This window comes from Ambystoma mexicanum, chromosome 2q (genome assembly GCF_040938575.1).
Source record: "Ambystoma mexicanum isolate Mex_15411 chromosome 2q, UKY_AmexF1_1, whole genome shotgun sequence".
Lineage (NCBI taxonomy): Eukaryota > Metazoa > Chordata > Amphibia > Caudata > Ambystomatidae > Ambystoma > Ambystoma mexicanum.
The window spans coordinates 624,555,031-624,576,213 of NC_090924.1; the positions used below are offsets into that span (position 1 = coordinate 624,555,031).

The following is a 21,183-nucleotide window of genomic DNA, read 5'->3' on the forward strand; positions in this document are numbered from 1 at the left end:
ACAGTTACACGTATTTACAATAAATGTACAGCGTATTTGGTGCAGTTGGGGCATTTAGCAGTCGTTGGTGTTAAGCCAGAGTTTGATGTTAGCTTTGAACACATGGGAGCAGGGGGTGGCGCTGAGTGCATCTGAGTGTATCTGATAGTGTAGAAAAAGAGTGGGCCGGGAGGGTTATATGGCTACAGAAACAGGCCCCAGTGCGAAGGGTGGCCAGGAGGCAGTGCAGGAGGGTGGCAGGGTGAGCAGGTACCTGGGCTCGAAGGGCAGAAGGTGGCCAGGTGCAGCATCGCCGAGAGAGAAAGCAGATCAGGGGAGAAGAGGGGCGAAGGCAGAGGTGAAGAGGAAGGTCTTGAGGAGCTTCCGGAACCGTAGATGGTTCTGCTCAAGTTTCAAGGTGGCAGGTAGGCAGTTCCAGAGGGAGTTCCCCACAAAAGACAAATATCTACCGCCAGCTCGTTTCTTTGAAAAAAGACTGACCATGAGGGCGTTGGAGCTAGAGGAGCGAAGGGCTCTAGAGGGGAGATATTTACGGAGGGATAGTTGAAGGTAATTTTGTCCCAGGCCCCAGAAAGCCTTGTGGACAATGCAAAGGGTTTTAAATGTAATCCTTGCAAACACAGGGAGCCAATGAAGGGCTTTCAGAGATGGAGAGATATGATCCCAGGGCTTGAGGCCAAGGACAAGCCTCGCAGTCCTGTTCAGGATTAGTTGTAGAAGGCAGAGTGGAGGCAGGTAGATTTAGAAATACAGAGGGATAGTTGAAGGTAATTTGGACCCAGTATAGGTAATTTGGACCCAGTATAGTCGTAGATCGTATAGTGATATAGTAACCATATTTTTCGTACTGTACTTGGGAACAATGCTATGTCACTTCCTGTTTTGTCAAGGGATGAAAGGTCGTGTTCCATCACTTCCCGTAATATCACTTCCTATGATGTCATCAGAGGTCAAGGGCCATATGATGTCACTTCTGCTACCCCAGGGATTTTGGTGAAATGAGGTCCCTGTGTGTATGGCTGTTAGTGAATGTACTGTGCAGTTTGTAAATGAGTGCAGTCTGAGTGCGCTCATGTGAATGTTAGTAAACTATCAGAGTTTGTGTATGGTTACGGACCCTTCTGGAGGCACTCTCCTTCCGTTGCCAGCCTGGACCGTACCCCCACCCCACCCTCATGATGAAACCTGGAACACGAAATTAGCCCACCTCCTCCCTGTGCGTTTGGTTCCGTTTTCCATTTCATTTACAAGCCAGTCCAGTACACACGTCTGGAACACATGGTGAGGCTATTGGAGCAGAAAGGCCCATCTACGACGACGAGTGGGATTAGACTGGCTTAGCAGTTGCTGACTGTTACTTTTGTGGTAAGTTTATATTATAATAATAAGGTAACGTGTATTTACTACAGACCCTTGTTTTCTATTATTTCTTCTTCTGCACTGGCCTTCCCTCTTCTTTTATCCCCACTTTCATTTCCCTTCAATAATGCAATTCTCCTGTTCCCATCAGGGCCGAGCCGACCCCACCTGACCTGACTGACTGCATTCTCTGCCTAAACGCGTACACTCTTGGACTTCATTTTACTGAAGTTGCTGGATTTACACCGGGGTTTGGGCCTAGTACAAAATAATCCAGCAATTTTGTGAAGTAAAATACATGCCGAAATTGAGCCCATACTTCCCAAGAGCACAACCTCACAGTCGGCATTATTGGGCAGCTGCCTTTCCCTCTCCGGGATGAAATGCAGTTTCATTTCCACGCTGATCAGAATGGGAATAGAACTGCGTTTCGCCTCAGTAAATGGGCTGCCTCCTGCACTAAATACTACTGTGCAATTAAACCACAACGCTCCTGGCACCTCTAAGCTCTGGCCATGGGATTTTATTAAGTGCATTGCCTCCTGATCACTGCTGAGTGGGGTGAATCTCTGTCACTTTAAGATGTTGAAAAAACGGCTCGAGCACTATAAATTGGGGGGACTCTGACATATGCCATGGACAGTGATATCACATGAACTGAACATATCCTAAAGTGAAATATGCACATTTCATTCAACTTGTCAGTCCAAATTGAAGTGCACTGAATAAATAAGCATTTGCCAAGAGAACCGATTTTCCTATTACATTGCAGGCTAAGTATAAACGGTACGCACCTATTAAATCCACAACACGTGCTGTATAGCAGAACGTGAATATGAGACATGTTAGTGCTTTCTGCTGAGAGTGTTGTGTTATCTTGTGGCGCACTGTCTCTCCTCACGCCCGCACTGTCTGGATTTCAATATAGTTTGCAGCACTGTATACATCCATTGGGTGCAGCATATAGATATATATTTTTAATTCCATAAACACTTTGTTAGGGAGGACGGTCTCCGCCCTCTCCAAAAAGTGCCCATGTGCGCCCTCCTCTTGTGAAAAGAAGCCTGTTGTCACCAACAGGTAACCCACGTGCAATGAAATATCTAAACTTTATGAATAAAGTCAATATACTTAATAGCTGAACAATTTTAATACATTCCCAAATTATAAACGTGTGTAAGCTCTGTCCTAGAGCAATAGCAAGTGTTGTGTTCAGAGTACAGGAAGTAGTCAAAACAAACATTCACAAATCATGAAGTCTTTCAGTACCTCATTGGTGATGCAACTTAAACAATAGGTACAGCTTAATAGTACAAATCAACTACAATGATTCTCCTTATATGCCAACGCGTTTCGGATACATCCACGTATCCACCTTCAGTGCTTTAAACTGTCCTTCTCTGTTGTATTGCCAAGGTAAATTCTCTTCCATCTCTCTACAATATGTAGTGTACTGTTAATATCATGTATATAAAGTATAATCTTACATAGCTATTCTTTAGCTATAACGAAAGATAGACCAATCTCTTATTGTCTGCAAAATTCTGGGTTCAAGTGAAACCTGTAACGAAATGCGTGCTGTTACTAGACCATACCAAACTACGCCTGGCTCATATGTAAATGTGCACAGCATTCCTCTGTCTAATCAAATTGAGGTACTCACCCAGCTCTCTTCTTGTGCCCTGTAAAAAACAATTTTTGTTCATTATTTTCTCCATTTCCCACCACCTTTGACAAGCATTTTGGTGCAGTAGTCTAGCTATTTCTTACAGTAACATTGCGTGTTTTATTGGCAACTATGATAAAGCAAGCTTGATGTGTTATTACATGTCTAGGCTTGCATTTTAGTGTAACCAGGTTGGACATGTGTTCATATTGTATCATGGCCTTTTTAAATGGACACGTCAACATGAGTATGTTCTTGAAGTGAGGGTACTGGCATATCTTGGCAGAGCCAGCTATGATTAGTATCCTTGATTACTGGCATTATGCGTAAAGAAAACATGAGTATGCTCTTATATGGGGAATACATAGATATATTGATGCAGGCAGCATGGAAATGTATGGGAACAGCCATCGTGAAATTCCTTTTACACTGGCATATATTGTGGGCAAAGGCAGCATGAAAATGCTTTGGGAAATGCTTCTGTGCACTGTTGGTGACTTGCACCTATTGTTTTTTTAATGAGTTACCCTACAACACCAACTGCAAACTGTCTGGCTTTTTACCCAACTTTTCACTTTAAGTGAGATGTAAAATGCACCATTTTAACTCACTCTTAAAATAAATAAATAATTAACCCCTCCTTGGTTGTTTGGGGCTCCCTTGCTAAGCTTGGCCACTCGCCCATATGTGTGGAAGTATTTATGGCCATGCAGTTAAAAAAATTCAACAGCCACCAATGCAAGAAGCCAACCTGACGAAAAGAAGGAAGCATCTCGTCCTGATTGCAGGCCCAGAGACGTAAACCCCAAGTCAGAGAGGTAACTGGGAAGTGAGAGACCTGGGAGAGATAAAGAGCATTATAATCATTCTTGTACCGGTGAGGAGTGCAACCCAATGTTCCCTAAGGAGAGTGGGAAGTTATATGTGGACATTGAGAAGACGGAAAGAACAGTGGAAAGAAGCAAGAATCATTACTGGTACTCTCATACTCGTCCCAGTAATACTAAAAGTGAAATTAAGGTGATAATCATTACTTGTATACTCTGGGACAATTCACAAGGTGTCTTCACTTCTCCGCTGGGGGAGCCCTTTTCCATGAGGCTAGGGAGGTGCGACTGCTACCCAATAGTCCTGCTAGGGGTGCTTTAATGCAGGAGGATCTCATGGGGAGGGACTCCCCCTCTGGGGACAAGGATGATCAACATGGGTATAGCCCACTGAGTATTGTCACTCCCCAACATTCCCTAGCCCTCCCCACTGTTCAGAATCATTTTAATGAAAGTAAACCTATGTATTGTTGTAACACAGGGGATAGTGCTAAAACTAAGAAAACTGGGACGGAGAATAACACAGGAGACACAGGAGATATGAGGGTTATTGACTTTGCTAGAACTGGTACGAGATAGCCCAGAGGAGGCATGAAGATTAAGTTATGAACAGGAACAAAGATCATTTACAGTCCACCAGGGTGGGACTGGCAACATTGTAGAAGTATAGACAATGGACTAACAAACCGTCAAACCCAGCTGCGAGAGGCAACCCGTGCAAAAAACAGCTAGAGTTTCAAACGCTGTGTTCAGACCAGAGTCGAAGAAGAGCAGAGGACGCCAGCGAAGCACGGAAGGAATTCTTCTCTGTGGGTCCAGCTGACACGGATCTGAACGCGAAGCAGGAGGGAGAAGAGCTGAGCGGCATACCCGAGCGCAGAGCCGCCACAGTGCTGTGGAAACCGGAGAGAGAAGCCTGGTGCATCAGAGAGAAGAGCCCCAATCCCAGGAAGTCTGTGTGGTGTGCTAAAATACGTCAGAAGGTAACTGGAGGTGCGAGAGACCCGGAGGGTGATAATGAACCTGTCTATCTACCAGTATTCCCCTGGTGGATAGACAGGTAGAGAACCCTTACACTTGTATACCCAGCATCCAAGGAGAGCTTCCTCGTCGCAGTAGCTACAATAAGCCCACTGACCACCAGAGACGGGTCAGAGACCCAAACCATTGTGAAAATAAGCATCTGAGGTGAGCTTCCTCATTGCAGTGGCAGTAATAAGCCCACTGACCACCAGAAAAGGGTCTGGGACCCCATCGAAAGGGAACTGAGCAAGCAAGGAGAACTTCCTTGTCACAGTGGCAGCACTAAGCCCAGTGATCAACAAAGATTTGGGACTTTGTGAACACCAAAACAGAGTGGCAAAGTGTACATCAAGTTGAAGATTGTGACAAAGACGTTTTTAGACACCAGGAGAAGGGAGTCATTCTCCTGGTCACAAACTAGAAGTTGTGCTAGAGATGCCGGCGAGGGGAGTCATTCCCCCTGGCTTTATTGAAAACTGTATATATCTATACCGGGAGAAGGGAGCCATTCTCCTGGACACCGAATTGTATAAAGGCTATGTGAAACCAGCAAGCCAGGGGAAAGGAATCGGTCCCCCTAGCATTCCTGTTGCAAGAGAACATTCTTTTAAACACTATCCGAGCACCAGGCGAAGGGAGACATTCTCCTGGAGAAGGGACATTCTGTTCTATTATTCTTTAGTTGTAGTGTGAGGGATAGAAGTAGGTTGTGGGCGGTGGAGTTTAATTAGATTATGACAAACTCTTTACTGTTAGTTTTGAGGCAGGGAAATCACTTAGAAGATAGGGATTTCGAGGGCCTTTTTATGCACAAATAAAGGTTTACATCAACCACCATTCCACCTTCTTCTATACCCTTACAACTCATACTCGGCTCAGTAATACTAAAGAGGTGAAGAGAAGTCAGAATCATTACTGTCATGACCACTGTGAGGGGGCACAAGTTATGCCACAAGCAGACTCCCACCAGAACCCTAAGGGCCTTAAAGCAAAAGGGCTCCTGAAGCCAGTCATGGTGCCTTTGGCACCAAGCTCATATGTAGGAAGGAAGGGGTGTTCAAACTAGGTCTCATTTATGTACATGGGCCTTTAAATCCAACATGGAAGCACCCACACAGTCTAGTTCTAAGAACCAAGCCATGCGGTCTAGTGTTTTGGGTGTGGCAAGCCTGGAACTACTTTCCCTGGTACTACTTTACCTGGACTATATAAACCACATTCTGACTGCAGAACATGCTTCGAGTTATTCTGCAACCTGCAGCGTGACGATCACCGTGCCCAGCTCCTGGTCTTCAGCATCTTCCTGTAATCCTGCAAGAACAAGAATATTCTGTCTGAGAAAACACCATCCAGCACTCAGCATCTCAACTGGGCTGCAATATGTGCAAAACCGAGAGAAGAAGAAACATCACTCAACTGTGAGTGCTAGCTTAAGGACTTTTGGTGAACTGCTACCACAGCTGCTGTTCGAACATTGCAACCTGCAATAACGAGAAAGGGAAAAACAATCTTAGAACGCGTGCATCCAAAAACATTGAATTCCATCAGTCTTACCTGAATTCCATCGCGCTACGCCCTGCTTCCACCCGGAGCACCACAGCAACATCTGCAAAGGAAAAGAGACATATTCAGGTTCGCTTTCAATATTAAACAACTGCACAGTGCTGTACTTACCTTAACGGATTCCGGGGGCCTGTTTTTCATCACGCTCTCATCCACTTGCAGCACCACAGCGGCCTGTGAGGAGGAGAAGAAGAAAACACAGGTTAGCTTTAAAAGACAGTAAAGGCGCTGCGCTTCGCACTTTCTCTTACCTAGAAAACGTGCCTCTCCATCCGGCATGCCAGCAACAAGACCTTCGCACAAAGGCTTACAATTAACAAACCTACCTGCCTACCAGCAGATTCGGGGTCACAGCAGGCCTGGGCCCAAGGAAGGCGTACTGCACCAGTGAAGCAACTCGGGCAGCTCGCCAACAAACTTCAAGCGCCCCTGCACAAGACACGCAGGACGGATAGCTCACCCTACAAAAAACTAAGGTGAGAAAAGGACCCAGTGGGAAGGGAATCGGTCAGAGGGAGGTGGGGGATTCACCCATTAGAGACAGTTATCACAAGTCCTCCCTTCTGTAATTGCAGATTCATTATTCAGCACTGGGCAACTACGCATCCAGGGTTCCAGATCTCAGAGCCTTCCAAACGCCCCTGGGGATATCATGTGAGCGTAACAATTACTGGTATCCTCATACTCGTAAAACTAAAGAAGTGAAAACAATAGAGAAGCCTTTTGGAAATCTGAATAATAGTCTCTGTGACTATAAAGAGAAAGAGAGGAGCAAGAATTTGTGAGAATCCTTATGACTGGCCCAGCCAGAAGAAACTGTGGACATTGTCTATAGAAGAAGCACCAAGTGTACTAAATAAAGATCAAGCAAAGAATTATCTCAGAAAGGGAAAACAAGATGTCAAGGAGACGAGAAGCTGAAGAGCCCTGTTTCTGAACTGTATGAATTGGTCAAACTAGTTGCCAAGAATTCTCTTCGATTACGCTACTAAAGTGACTGTGCTGAAAAAACTGACCACAGAAGAAGGGAGTCATTCTCCTGTGCTTAAGTTGTTTGGATAGTGGTAGGGACAGAATAGTTTTGCTTTGGACAGAAAACAAATGTTTATTTTGGACTCGGTGAAGAGCACCTGAGTTTGTTTGTGTTAAGTGGGGGATGTCCCATAGATTAGGTATAGTTCGGAGTTGTCCATTGATGGAAGAAACCTGTCTCTGTCCTTCTGACCCAACACCATATATTTGGTAATATACAGACATATTTATTTACATTTCTGAGTCCCAAGATCAGAAGGGAATGTATGCTACTTAGGTTTAATTGCCTCCCGTGTTTAAAGATGATGGGACACCAATGACACTTTCCTTTGGAGCAGTGATTTTGCCGCCTATGTAAAATGGCACATGAGCAAGAAGCTACAAAACATCGTCTTACACAGTGTCCCCAAAAAGAAACATCAGATGCCTCCATCGCGCCAGGAGACCAGCACCCACCTCGATACCTCTTGTGTTTGCCTGACCGAGGTAAGGCCTGCTGTGTTATTCACTGAATCCTCAGAGTGTCGGCTCCCTTTAAAAATGGCCGCCAGGCCTTGCTCGCCCCCACTCCCGCCTCTGCAGTATCCCGATTGGCCATGCCTTGCCACAAATCACAATGGCCTGAGGAGCTGGCAGGTGACGCTGCCCCTCCACCCCCCCTTGAAGGACCCCCTTAAAGGAGCGCCACTTCTGTCTGGCCATGGCCGGTGTGCAGGCCTCCCACTCCTAGCCACACTTGGATCCTAAATTGAGCACAACAAACTGTTCATGTTTACGGCCTGTGCTGCTATATCCAACCATGCTTCCAGCCCACTGATGCCTGCAGACGCTCATAGCTATACCCAGCTTGTGCCTCGCAGGTAAGTGCAGCTGCCCAGTCGTGCCCATTTTGCCCATATTTCATAACTTTGCTGCACTCCTGACCACTCCACTTGGGTCCCTCTTTACAACCTCATGACTGTTTTCTCCAACCGCAGGTTCAACCATTCCCCACTCACTAACAATCCACGCATCCCCCAATCCATTCGGTGCAGCTTTGCAGGCGCTCGTCACCTTCTATCCACGGTCTTCTACGCCTCTGCTGCTCGGCTACTTTACTACCTAAGACTTCTTTTCAACTGCCTTCATACTAAACATACATTTTCCATGCATGACGTGCACAACTGACGCAGCCCCAGCCCGCCAGTGTGGCTTTGCTAGCGTTCTACCTATTTCTTTTTGTCTGTTTTCCATGCAAATAGCATCTTCACAACTGTAACACCAAATGTCTATCCTTAACTGACATTGTGATTTCTGTCTCCTATCTATCATTGCGCATTCTGCCGAGTTAGCCACTTGCCTCTTTGTTGTGGCTCTGATTGCATATGTCACTTTACCTTGTATGCTCCCCACTTATATGTGCCTTATTATTCTACATCTGCTACTATTCGCTATCCCTTTTATACTGCCCTTAGCTTGCAACATAAGTGTTATCTTCACATCATTCTATACTATACTGGCTCACATTCCAAAATGCTACCTCTGCTACCTCTCAAGCAATATTACTGAATGAGTTGAGGCTTTGCAAGATTGTGCACCCATACCAATTTTGTCACTTAGGCTTACCTGTACACCTGAAGTTGTCCCCGTACCATGAGTTGTAACTTTGCCTTATTTTGCACCCATACCAATTTGATCACTTATGTACACCTGAAGTAGTACCCCGTACCATGAGGCGGGGCTTTGCCAGATTATGCACCGATACCAATTATTTTTTTGTATCCTTACCTGTACACCTGAAGTAGCCCCCCACATCATGAGGCATGGCTTTGCCAGATTGCGCAGTCCTACCCATTTTTTTTTATCCTTACCTGTACACCTTTAGTAGCCCCCCATACCATGAGGCATGGCTGCACCAGAGTATGCTTTCAAGATCCACCTGTATGTTTATAACCCTTATGTGTAGTCTGAAACTTTGTAGACAGTCATTTTGCAGTTACGGTAATTAGCGCCTAGATGCCAGAGGGTTGGTGTGCTGCTATAAGGGCAAAAATAAAAAATAAAATAAGAAAGGCCGAATATTGGGCAGGTTTGGTCTTCATTCAGAACAAAGTAAAACATGTTTTGGGGCAGGTGCTGTTAGGCAACCAGCAGTCAAGGGTCTTACCCATGATCACCCTCTGAAGAGAAATTTTAGTAATGTCAGACAAATCATAGGGATCTCCAAAGGGGGGACTATGGGATATGTCCTACAAGAAATTGCCTGAATGTGCTTATCAGTCTTGTCGATTCTTGCATGATAAATTGTGATGTAAAACATCTATATCACTGAGATGATTATGTATTGTATACCTATATTTGATGAGAATAGTTTGAAAAGTTATTTATTAAAACTACCACACTCGACAATAAAAATAACTGTGCTATATTTCATTGACCACAGTTACAGTGCTCCTGTCACTGTGCATGTAGGCTCCTAGGTTTTCGTTTTCACTCTGCAATTGAAGATAAGTGTCAGAATGCCATTCATGACGGTGTTGAAGGTGTACTTTCAGGTGTCACACTGCTCCCCTTAAACATTTGTCTGTAGCCCAGAGTATATTGCACATGGAGAATGCTAATGTTGAAATTGGTCTGGGAGCCATCATCATAAGAATTTAAGGAGCAGCTGTGTTCCTTAGTTTTCTGAGTAACAATAAGTAATCAGTGAGGAGCAGCGGGAATGGTTCTTGGGGAGATACTTGCATCTGTGAAAAACCTGAAGGTGTTTCATGACTCAGTCCCCGGTGATCCCTTATTCAGGTGGCCAGGGAAGGGCCATTGCTATTGGATCCCGACCCTGGGGGTGGACAAGTGAGGGAGGATCACCTGGGTAGGTGGTCCTCTGGAGTGGGGAAGAGACACACCGGAAGGTGCAAAATCAAACCGGCGATGGCTGGAAGGTTTAGAATGAATCTTAACCTCTGGCATTGCTTGCAACCCTCCAGACCATCGTTCTTTGCCTGCCAAGCCATTACAGAAGGGGAAAGAGCATATGCAAATCAGGCTTGGTCCCACCCCAAAAAGGGCTGTCCAGCCCGAACTGCTAGGTCACATCCCTTCTGCACGAGACCACAAGCATCCCCAAACAAGTCTCAGGCTTGTTGGGCCTCATCAGTGAGGAGTAGCTTGGGTCTCTAGGCCCAGCAGGCACGGGACCCATGCCTGGGCATACTCGTCCCACTCGGGGTGACAAAGCAAAAACAAAGAGGTGATGTTGCGACATGGGATCCCCCATTTCCTGACAGTTATTTACCCCAAAATCCCCCTACCTTTATGGGATAATAAAACTCCCACAACTCCCCTCCTTTCCTTACCAGCTTAACTACTTAGACCACGAAGAGGAAGTAAAATGCACTGGCCTTGTCCCACTAATAAGGTCAGGCACTCGGTCACAATCACACACACCTGAAACTCATGGACTGTTATCCAAGCTATAAAAGGTGGAGCACAGAAAGACACAGAGAGTGAGACAGGGGGCAAGAAGGAAGGTAAGCTGGATGGCGAGACAGAGGAGCAGCTGAGAGAGAGCTGCGAAGAACCAGGCCTGGGAGAATGTGATGCCATGATGCCGACAGGCAGCAAGTTGAGGCAGGAGTAAGCGTGGCGAGCGAGCCGTTTCTCCAAGAAGCCGGGAGAGTTCAGTGAAGGGAGCTGAGGGGCTAGCTAATCCCTTTTCTCCATGCACCAGCAAACTGCTGGGTCCCTACCGAGGCCGCCCATGAGTGGCTGAGGGGCAGGTGGGTGAGACCCTGGCCTCAATTATCTAAAAACTGAAGGGCGTGTGAAAGCAATCATAGCCAGTGAGTTTAAAGAAAGGGAGAACCGGTTTGTGATACGCGATTGTGGAAAGCTACAGTGTTACATGCAAGGCTACGCCTTGAAGGATAAAGACATTGGGCCTCATTACGACTGTTGCGGTAAGGCAACAACGGCGCTGGTAGTGCTATCGGCACCGTCGTTGCCATGTCTCAACATTACGAGTTTGCTCACGGGTGCCGCTCTGGTCGCCTGGTCAGACCAGGCGTGCAGAATGCACCTGCGAGCAGACCAGGATGGTAGCAACGGCACCGTTATGAACGGTACCGCTGCTACAATCCTCCCCATTCCCATTGAGCCCTATAGGGCCTCAAATGGGAATGGGGACATACTGGCTCCGGGTCCCGAGAAAGAGAATTACCGTGCCCTCCAAGGTCGGAATGGCCCGGTAAGTCCCCTTTTGTGGGACCCGGAGCCGGACCTGAATTTGGCAGTAGCCAGGCCCTTATTAAGGGCATGGCTACCTCCAAACTCGTAATGAGGCCCATTGAATTCAAAGCTTTTATGTATTTAGCCGGCGAGGGAGCTGATGAGAAACAAAGTAACTGAGCGGTGCCGTGTGAGAATGCACGTTGTTAAACGCTTCTTGAAAGATAACGGAACAGTGAATAATGAAAGCGAAATGTGTTGAAAGCCATTGAAGGAAAGGGCACGAGGCAAAGAGAGCGTGCAGAGATCCCAAAAAGCTAACGTGAACTGATATTTTTGTGAAATAAGGAACAGACTGGGCAGGGCCCGTTGTCACTGCTCTGGTCTCCAGGCACAGGAGTGGCACGAACCAACCCCCCCCCCCCCCTCCGCGGTCTGGGTGCCTGCAAGTCAGTTTTCACAGGCCTCTGAGACCCCGGCGGGGAAAGAGGGTTAGGGAATCGTTGGTTGGACAGGAACTGATTTTAGGGTAACCTGAAAGAGGGTCGGGAGAGGGGAGGTGGACAGGCAGGGGGAAACATAGGATAAACACAGTACTAACAATTAGCACCCTTAGACAACAACATTCACATACTACATACACAAGATACAACCCATCTCACAAGAGAGTCAAGGAAAACCTATCTCTGGGGTAAGTGCTGGCCTCCTGCTGCGCACTCTCAGGTCCGGTATCCGGAGCAGTTCAATGCTTAAGAGATCATGAGTTATTACCTTGTGGGACAATTTTGTGGGTGTTTCCTCACACACACAACATGGTACGTGCAGCGAATTAGTGGCACCTCCCCATGCAGACCCACATGTTGTAGGTTTTTGTTATCCAGTTTGCACGCCCCCCTGCATGGGTTAACCACAAGTTATGCGGACAGATCGCCGCACGTGGCTCCGCAGTGAACACTGATTCACGTGTTTTAGGAAATCACACGTAAACTGGGTTCTTGATATGCGTCTAGCTGCACGTGACAAGATACGCTACAGTACAAGTCGCGCTTGGGTTGTTTTTGTTTCTTCAGATAGCGCACATGGCTAATTATGCATGCAAATGATATGCACTGCTCGAGGAGTTGCTGCGCCCCTGGATTCCTCCTTGCGCGGTATGAATAAAGAGCAGAAATGTTACTGCGTGATTGACTTAGCTTTTCAAGAGCAGGGGGGACTGGAGTATGTGGGTGACGCCCCCTGCATATGCCTCTATGCGCGTAATAGGCTCCCTGTTCGGTCACTCCTCAACGCGGCTTCTTTGCAGTGTGCACGTCGTTCCCAGCGCTGTCTAGGTTCCCCTGCGCTGACGGTACTTATCTTAGGCATGTGAGGGGCCTGGAGGGAGGTTGTCTGGGGCGTTGCCCCTCGTGCGCTTCCCCTTGCTTGGAGCTCTGGTAGACCCGTCTGCCTCAGTCGAGTGTTCGAGCACAAGCCCTGTGCCCCACCCAACGTGGGTGAAGTTCTGCAGTTTTTGGCCTGGGGTACACTGGGTAATGTAGTTTGTAGGCTCCTTTTCCTGCATAAGGGACACAAAAGCCTCCTATTAGGCTGGATCCTTCTTTGTTTTTTTCTTTCTTTGGTGTCTGTTGCTGGGCCATGTCTGAGGCCCATACTAGGACCCTTTCTATACAACCCCTTGGCCTGTGCCCTGACACCCGTTCTGCGAAACCAAGTGCAAGAGGTACGGACAATGAGAAATCAACCCTATTGTCAGTGGTCACGCATAGGGGTGAAAATACTATGCGGTTGCAAAGGTCTTTGACAGGCGAACATTGTGAAAGAGAAGTTCAAAGGTTGGGGAAGGGAGTTCTCCCTAAGCTCTGTGAAGCGGAGCTGTTTAGCTGGAAAGTGTTTCAGCCAAGTTTAAGTGTTTGAAGACAGGCAAGGGCAGCCTGTGAAAGTAACTAAAAAGGAACTTTGTGGATATCTGTTTGTTTGAGAATTGTGAAGCCGCGTGAGGGAAGACCGAAAGAGTCCATTTGAAGAGAAATGTGATGCATAGGGACATTGAAATAGGCGAGGGAAGCTTAACAGATTAATGGGAAATATTTGAAACGTGAATACTATCTACCCTGAAGGCACTTTGTAAGAACCCCAGTGAACTGAACTTGGGGAAGGGTGGGGTGGGCCACTTTCATTGCCATTCTGGCATTCTTTTGATACTCTCTTTATTTTCATACATTTTCCCACACTTAGTTATTGTGAAACGTGAGGGCAAGTATAGGTTTCTGGCAGACTTGTTCCTTTGTTTCACTGACTGACTTGGACCATGCTATTATACTTTGATGATCAAGACCACTCCCATTGTAGAATTAGGGCCAGCTAGGAAGTCTCCAACCCCAGTCAAACTTAATAAAGGTGTTGAAACTTGTACGTTTTGTGTCTGTCCTTACTTGTGATACCAACTATTCAGTTCTGCCTCCCACTGCTGTACCATCTCCTAAAATAACACCTCTGAAATGTCATTTAATCACTGTTACCCCCACTCATCGGCACCAAACTCCCACAAAAATGCTCTTTACAAGCAGGGTCTCAGTACCCAGACAATGCCCACAAACCTGATACCAGCAGATTCTCACCTTGCGCTCTAGTTCCAACACTTCACCACCACATAGCCTATAGCAACAAGAAGCCCAATCCCAAAGTTGTAGGTAGTGCTTTAAAACACCCTCCTCTTCAACTTCCATTTCCCCTGCCATCACTGGCAGGGACCTCACCAAATGTCACAGCTGCCATGAAAATCAAACACCACCCACACAACAGACACTTTCCCCAAACCCCCATTCAAGCTCTCAGTTTCAAGCCTCAAACCATGATCAAGGCTGTGTCACCACGCCCACTGGCACACAGCCCTTCTTGACTTGCGCCATGATCAACGCTTGATCACTTTCTGCCCACGCACTCGACATCCATGACCTCATCACCAAATTCGAACTCGACGCACTAGCCATCACTGAGAGTTGGTTTCAATAAGCTTCTGGCCCACCTCTAGTCCTAGCCCAACCCCCAGGATATGGAACGACAGACCTAGCTCTAGGGGAGGTGGAGTCACCATGATTGCGAGAGAATCCGTCCACCTTAGACAAATACACACTTCCATTGATGGTAATTAGGACCTTCTCTCACTCAAATTCACACCTGCACGATCCCTATTCACCTTATCTGCCGCCCTCTTGGCACTTCTCCAAACCTTGAGCAAAACATCACATCCTCCAGAATAACCTTAACGCCTCCTCAAAATTAATCTTACTAGTAGACCTCAGCCTGGGCCTACAGGACCCAAATGACCTACCCGCCAAATCATTATCTGACACGCTCAACGCACTTGGCTTCACTCAACGCATCACCCATCCCACACACAACAAAGGCTGCATACTGTATTGGATCGCAGACCACAACTGCCAAATCTCCACCAGTGCCAACACACCCTGTCCCTGGTCTGACCACCATAGTATCCACGTCGAATGGATTGTGTCCTCCCACGTATTCCTCATCTATGATATTCGTATCTTGCCAGCTTTGCTGCTTCGGAAAAGAAAATTCTCAGCAGAGAACGCTGTACTCGAGGTTGTGGTGTGGATGTCCCTCGATGGTCTCCTTAGCGTGTCGACATCACCAGCAGTATAAGTAGCTTGTGCGCGCCCGTGGGCTTCAGTTCTGTTTTTTCGATAGCTTCGCAAACAAGTTAACGGCATGCTTCATGTTCTCCTCAGGAAAATGTCCTTCGACCGCTTCTCCTAAAATAGGGTTTAAAAAGTGTTTCGACTGCGACTCTAAAATGTCGATAACAGACCCTCACCGTGTCTGCCTTTGGTGTTTAGGTTCAGACCATCTGACCAGCGACTGTGGTTCCTGTCAGTCTATGATGGAGAAAGCTCTTTGTGAACAAAAAGGTAAATTGGCGGTGGGGCGGGAAGCTTCAAAGGCCTCTTCAAAAAAGCATAAAAAGTCTGGTGAGTTCAAAGACTCGGATCGGCATAAACACTCAAAGAGATCTCGTTCTAGGAGTAGATCGAGACGATCTTCGTCTTCTTCAAGGAGGCTAAGAGGAGACATAGATCTCCCTTCTTCATCATCGGACACCTCTACCAAGGTGGTATGTTGTCCGACTAGGTCGGATTCCCCTAGAAAATGGGATGAACTTAGAGTGCACATGATGAAAATCTTTGAGAATGCGGCCTCGACCCCCTCAAAAATCCTCGAAAGAGCCAGTCTCCGGTCATTCCTTTGGATGACGCAGGAAGGTCAGAAACTACTTCGGTTAAAACCAGTGGTAAGACGGAAACTCTACATTCTCGACCCAACGTTAAAACATCCAAGGTTCCTTGAAAGTCGAGTGTATCTCCGACATGGGCTAAGAAGCATAAACTGTTGAAGCATTCGATGAGTTAATCAATGCCATTGGTGCCGATTGCTTCGAAGCCAAAGGAGGCATTTACTCCTTCATCAACGCCTTCGACGATTCCTCGGATTCCCTCGAGGCAAATTCTAGTTCAAGAAAAAAGGTGTACACCTTTACCAAAATCAGACTTTCTAAGTCTATGGGGGGTCATTCCGAGTGAGGCGGTAAGGGGTTAACGGTGCCGGTAATGGTGCCAGAGCCGTCAACCCCTTACCACCTCATTACGAGTCTGCTCGGGGGAACCCGCTAAGGACGCCTGGTTTTACCAGGCGCCCTTAGCGGGTCCCGTGAGCAGACCATGGTGCTAACAACGGGCCCGTTATTAACGGGCCCGTTGTTAGCACCCTCCCCATTCCCATTGAGCCCTATGCGAATGCGGATGGCTTCCTTGAATGAGGAATTAATGGGCCCTCCAAGGTCGGAATTGCCCGGGAAGTCCTCATTCAAGGAGGAAGATATTTCTCCATTAGGAGTACAATTTGGTACTAGAGATGTACCTGAGGAATTGGTTGACCTGAAGTCAAAAATTAGATTTCTTTCTGACACCCATCACTCTGCCAGTGGCCTTGACACATCACCAGAGTTAGATTCTGCTAGGCCTGGCCCTGCACAAAATGCAGATTCAGGGTACAGGAACCTGATGAACAGGGTTGTTGACTATATGGGTTGGGGCAGATCCTCACCATCCTTCATACAGGATGAGATGACCGACATCCTGGACCAGGCCCTCAAAAAGACCCAGTTCTTCCTTTTCATATGGCTCTTCAAATAACAGTGCTAGCAAACTGGAAGGCTCCTGAGTCTGGCTCAGCAGTCAAGAGCAACTTTGCCAGAAAGTATAGACCATCAAGCTGCGACCCTGATTATCTTAGTAAACCCCCTACACCTGAGAGTCTAGTGGTCTAGGCTGCGGCTTCCACCAAACGGTCAGCCTATCCATCTATCCCTCCGGATAGAGAGGATAAACAAGTGGACGTTTGGGCTCGCAAGGTGTTTACCTCGGGTAGTATGGCCCTTACGTCCGCTAATGTCACCTGTAGCCTGGCCAGGTTTACTCCTACCCTGTGGCATTGTGTTATGGCGGCTGAACATATTCCAGAAGGCGAAGAAAGGGAAGACTTTCTGAATATAGTTAAATATGGCAAGTAGGCAATGGGAGAGTGTCTCCAATCAGGACTGGATACTGCTGACAGCATCAGCAGATCCATGGCTGCAAGCACAGTATGGACAGATTGGCGTGGTTGAGGAAGTCGGGGTTTGCACCAGACGTGCAGGCCAGACTACTCAACATGCCATTTGACGGCTCGAGGCTTTTCAGCAGTAAAGCTGATGAAAGCTTAGAGAAACTGCAGATCTCCAAAGCGGTGGCTAAGTGCCTTAGTGCCTCTATTCGACAGCCTCAACAACCTTATTCAGGCTCATCTTCCTGGAGAGGTCTTTCCTTTCGATACTATTCCTCATTTGGTAGAGGAAGAGGACAGGCCGTACAGAAAGCTCAAAGAAAATTCCCTCGTGTTGGACGAGGAAGAGGTGCAAAATCAGCCTCAGCAGCAGCGTCTTTGCCCTATGCCGCTCCTGCAGCCGCCTCCAAGTCACTCTGAGACCTTGTCACACTACACCCCGGTCAGAGTCAGAATCTCACAGCATCTGAACGAATGTCGGGGCATTACTTCAGATGCTTGGGCATTGGAAACAGTAGCTCAAGGTTACTGCCTTCCCTTACTAAAAAGGCCTCAGCACCATCCACCAGGAACCAACTCTGTCAAAATTCCAGATCCTCTCCTTGTGCAGGAAATTTTAACCCTGCTAGAGAAAGCTGCAATAGTACATGTACCTGTAGCGGAGAGCAACAAGGGTTGGTACTCCCCATACTTTCTGATTCCCAAGAAGGACGAAGGATTGAGACCCTCCTGGACTTAAGAAACTTGAACAAGTTCCTCAGGATGGACAAGTTCAAGATGGTAACCCTTTCTCAGATCCCTCAGGCTCTCCAACTCCAAGACTGGTTGGTATCATTGGACCTTCAGGATGCTTACTTTCATGTGCCAATCCATCTCAAGCACAGAAAGTACCTGAGGTTCGCTTTTGCGGTTCTCACTATCAGTTTCGAGTTCTGCCATTCGGGCTGACCTCCGCCTGAGGGTTTTCACCAAGCTGATGGTGGTTGTGGCAGCAAGTCTACCCTTACCTGGACGATTGGCTGATCAGGGCACTTTCACCAGAACAGGCCCTGGATCATCTCACTATCACTTGCCACTCTCTACACAGACTGAGCTTCTCCCTCAATTACAAGAAGTCCCATATGGTACCATTCCAAAGACTCCAATTTATCGCAGCAGTCCTGGATACTTCCTTGGGGAAAGCCTCACCACCCGAGGTGAGAGCTAGTCACATTCTGCAGATGGTAACAAAGTTCCAGAATGCCCAGCACCTGCCGGCCTTCGATTTTCTGAGGTTGCTCGGCCTCATGGCGTCCTGCATTTTTCTGGTGCCAGAGGCCCGATTGAGGATGATATCCCTTCAATGGGCCCTCAGGACTCAATGGTCCCAATTCTCAGGGTATATGTCGGATCTTCTGCAATTTCCAAGCACAGTTGCTCAGGCCCTTCTTTGGTGGGCTTGCAACGACAATATCCTCAAAGGAGAATCTTTTTGGCAACCATGGCCGGTGATAACAGTAGTGACGGACGCCTCACTCGCGGGGTGTGGGGCCCACACCAACGATCTGACAATCAGCGGTCGTTGGTCTCTATCGGAGTCCAGACTACACATCAACCTTTTGGAGCTGAGGGCAATCAGACTAGCACTGAAGGCCTTTCTGCCCTCTGTATGGGGAAAGAATGCCCTGATAATGACGGACAGCACAGTGGCCATGCATTACCTCAACAAGAGAGGAGGCATAGTGTCACTACCACTGTGCAGAGAGGCAATGCAGGTCTGGTTCTGGGCAGTACAAGAAGGAATCTCTCTGTCAGCAGTTCACCTAGCCGGAGAGTAGAACACAGTGGCGGACGCTCTGAGCAGGCAGAGCACAGTCTCCCACAAGTGGGAACTAGCGCAGGAAGTCCTTAAAGAGATCTTCACCCTTTGGGGAACCCCTCAAATGGATCTGTTCGCGACCAGTGTCAACCGGAAGTGCGATCAGTACTGCTCAAGGGAATTTCCACCAAGAGGAGCTCTAGGAGATGCGTTTGTGGTGGACTGGGAGTTTCCACTTCTGTACGCGCTTCCTCCAGTCCCCGTGATTCCTCATGTAATCAGGAGGTTGATAAAGTTCAGGAAACCATGATCCTAATTGCCCTGGACTGGGCCAGGAGGACGTGGTACCCGGACCTTCTGGACATGGCCGTCTGCCCTTCAATATGTCTTCCACAAAGAGAGGATCTTCTGTCACAAGAGAAAGGTCGGGTTCTCCATCCAGAGGTCAAGACACTCAACCTTCACGCATGGTTTCTAAGAGGTTGAGATATAAGGATTGGGACCTCCTGGACGACGTAATCGAGATTTTGCTTTCGGCCAGAAGGCCAGCAACTAAATCCTTGTACCGCTGTCGTTGGAATACATTCAGTAACTGGTGCAAGGATAAGAATGTGGACCCTTTTCATTGTGGCACTCCTATGGTGCTATCTTTTCTTTTGCATTTGGCCAATCTGGGGCTCCAGATTGGAACAATAAAGGGATACCTGGCAGTGCTTTCCTTTAAGCGCTCCTCTGAAGAGGTTTCCTATTTCAAGATTCCATTGATTATCTAATTTTTGAAAGGGCTTACCAATGTGTACCCTCCAGTGCCGTTTCATGTCCCTACTTGGGCTTTGAATCTTGTGTTGAAATTCCTAACTTGTATACCATTTAAACCTTTACATTCCTGTCCTTTAAGGCTTTTAACACTCAGAACTGCCCTTCTTGTAGCTTTAACATCAGCTTGCAGGGTTAGTGAGTTACAAGCTCTCTCATGCAAACCTCCGTATACTACCTTTCACAAGGACAAGGTAGTGCTTAGAGTTAAACCTTCTTTCTTGGCAAAAGTAGTTTCTGACTTTCACTTGTCCCAAAAAATAACGCTCCCAATTTTCTACCCTCCTCCTCATTTGGGCAAAGAAGAGGAGAGGTTACACAGACTGGACCCAAAAAGGGTTCTGAGTTTTTATATAGCAAGAATGTCAAAATTACGCCAGGATGACCAACCTTTTGTGGGTTATACTGGTCATAAACTGGGATTAGCAGTGACAAAACAAACTATATCCCGCTGGATTACTTTGGCTATTGTGGAGTGTTACAGGTTAGGCGGAAATGACCCGCCGGTAGGGCTTCATGCCCATTCCACGAGGGGTGTGGCAACTTCTGCGGCTCTTCAGAGGGCAGTCCCTGTAGTTGATATCTGTTCAGCTGCAACATGGGCATCAGTCCATACTTTTGTCAAACATTGCTTCTTAGATGCCTCTTCTTCCCATGAGTGATTGTTTGCAAAAGCTGTACTTCATTCTATTCATGATAAAACTAAATAGTACTCCCACCTCCTAAATTATCACTGCTTTAGGAGTCTATCATAGATGAGGAATACATGGGAGGACACAATCCATTCGAAGAACAAGTTACTTGCCAGCTGGTAATATTCTTTCGACTGGATTTTCCTCCCACGTATTCCTCATCACCCCTCCCATCCTACCCCACTATACAATTTACGTAATTTACACTTCGCGTTTCATGAAGAGCTTACAGGCGCGACTGAATGATACATTAATTATATGAAAAAACAGAATTGAAGCCAAGGGGCGCGGCACAAGCTACTTATACTGCTGATGCCTACACGCAAAGGAGACCGTCGAGGGACATCGACGCCACAACCTCGTGCACAGCGCTGTCTGTCAAGAAAAAATGTTTCCGAAGCAGCGAAGCTGGCGAGATACGAATATCATAGATGAGGAATACGTGGGAGGAACATCCCGTCGAAAGAACGTTACCAGCTGGTAAGTAACTTGTTCTTCTCTATCACTCAGCCGAACAAGCCAAGAACATCACCAAATGCTCTTCCTCCTACTGTCTCAAGCAGCTCTTGGAAGCTCACC

The 21,183-nt window shown here is 47.2% G+C and overlaps 1 protein-coding gene across 1 annotated transcript in view; it reads left to right on the forward strand.

The window, feature by feature from the left end:
• The window catches only part of TXNDC11 (thioredoxin domain containing 11), a 1,034,390-nt gene that overhangs the window by 665,264 nt on the left and 347,943 nt on the right, over positions 1-21,183 (forward strand). The window lies entirely within an intron of this gene.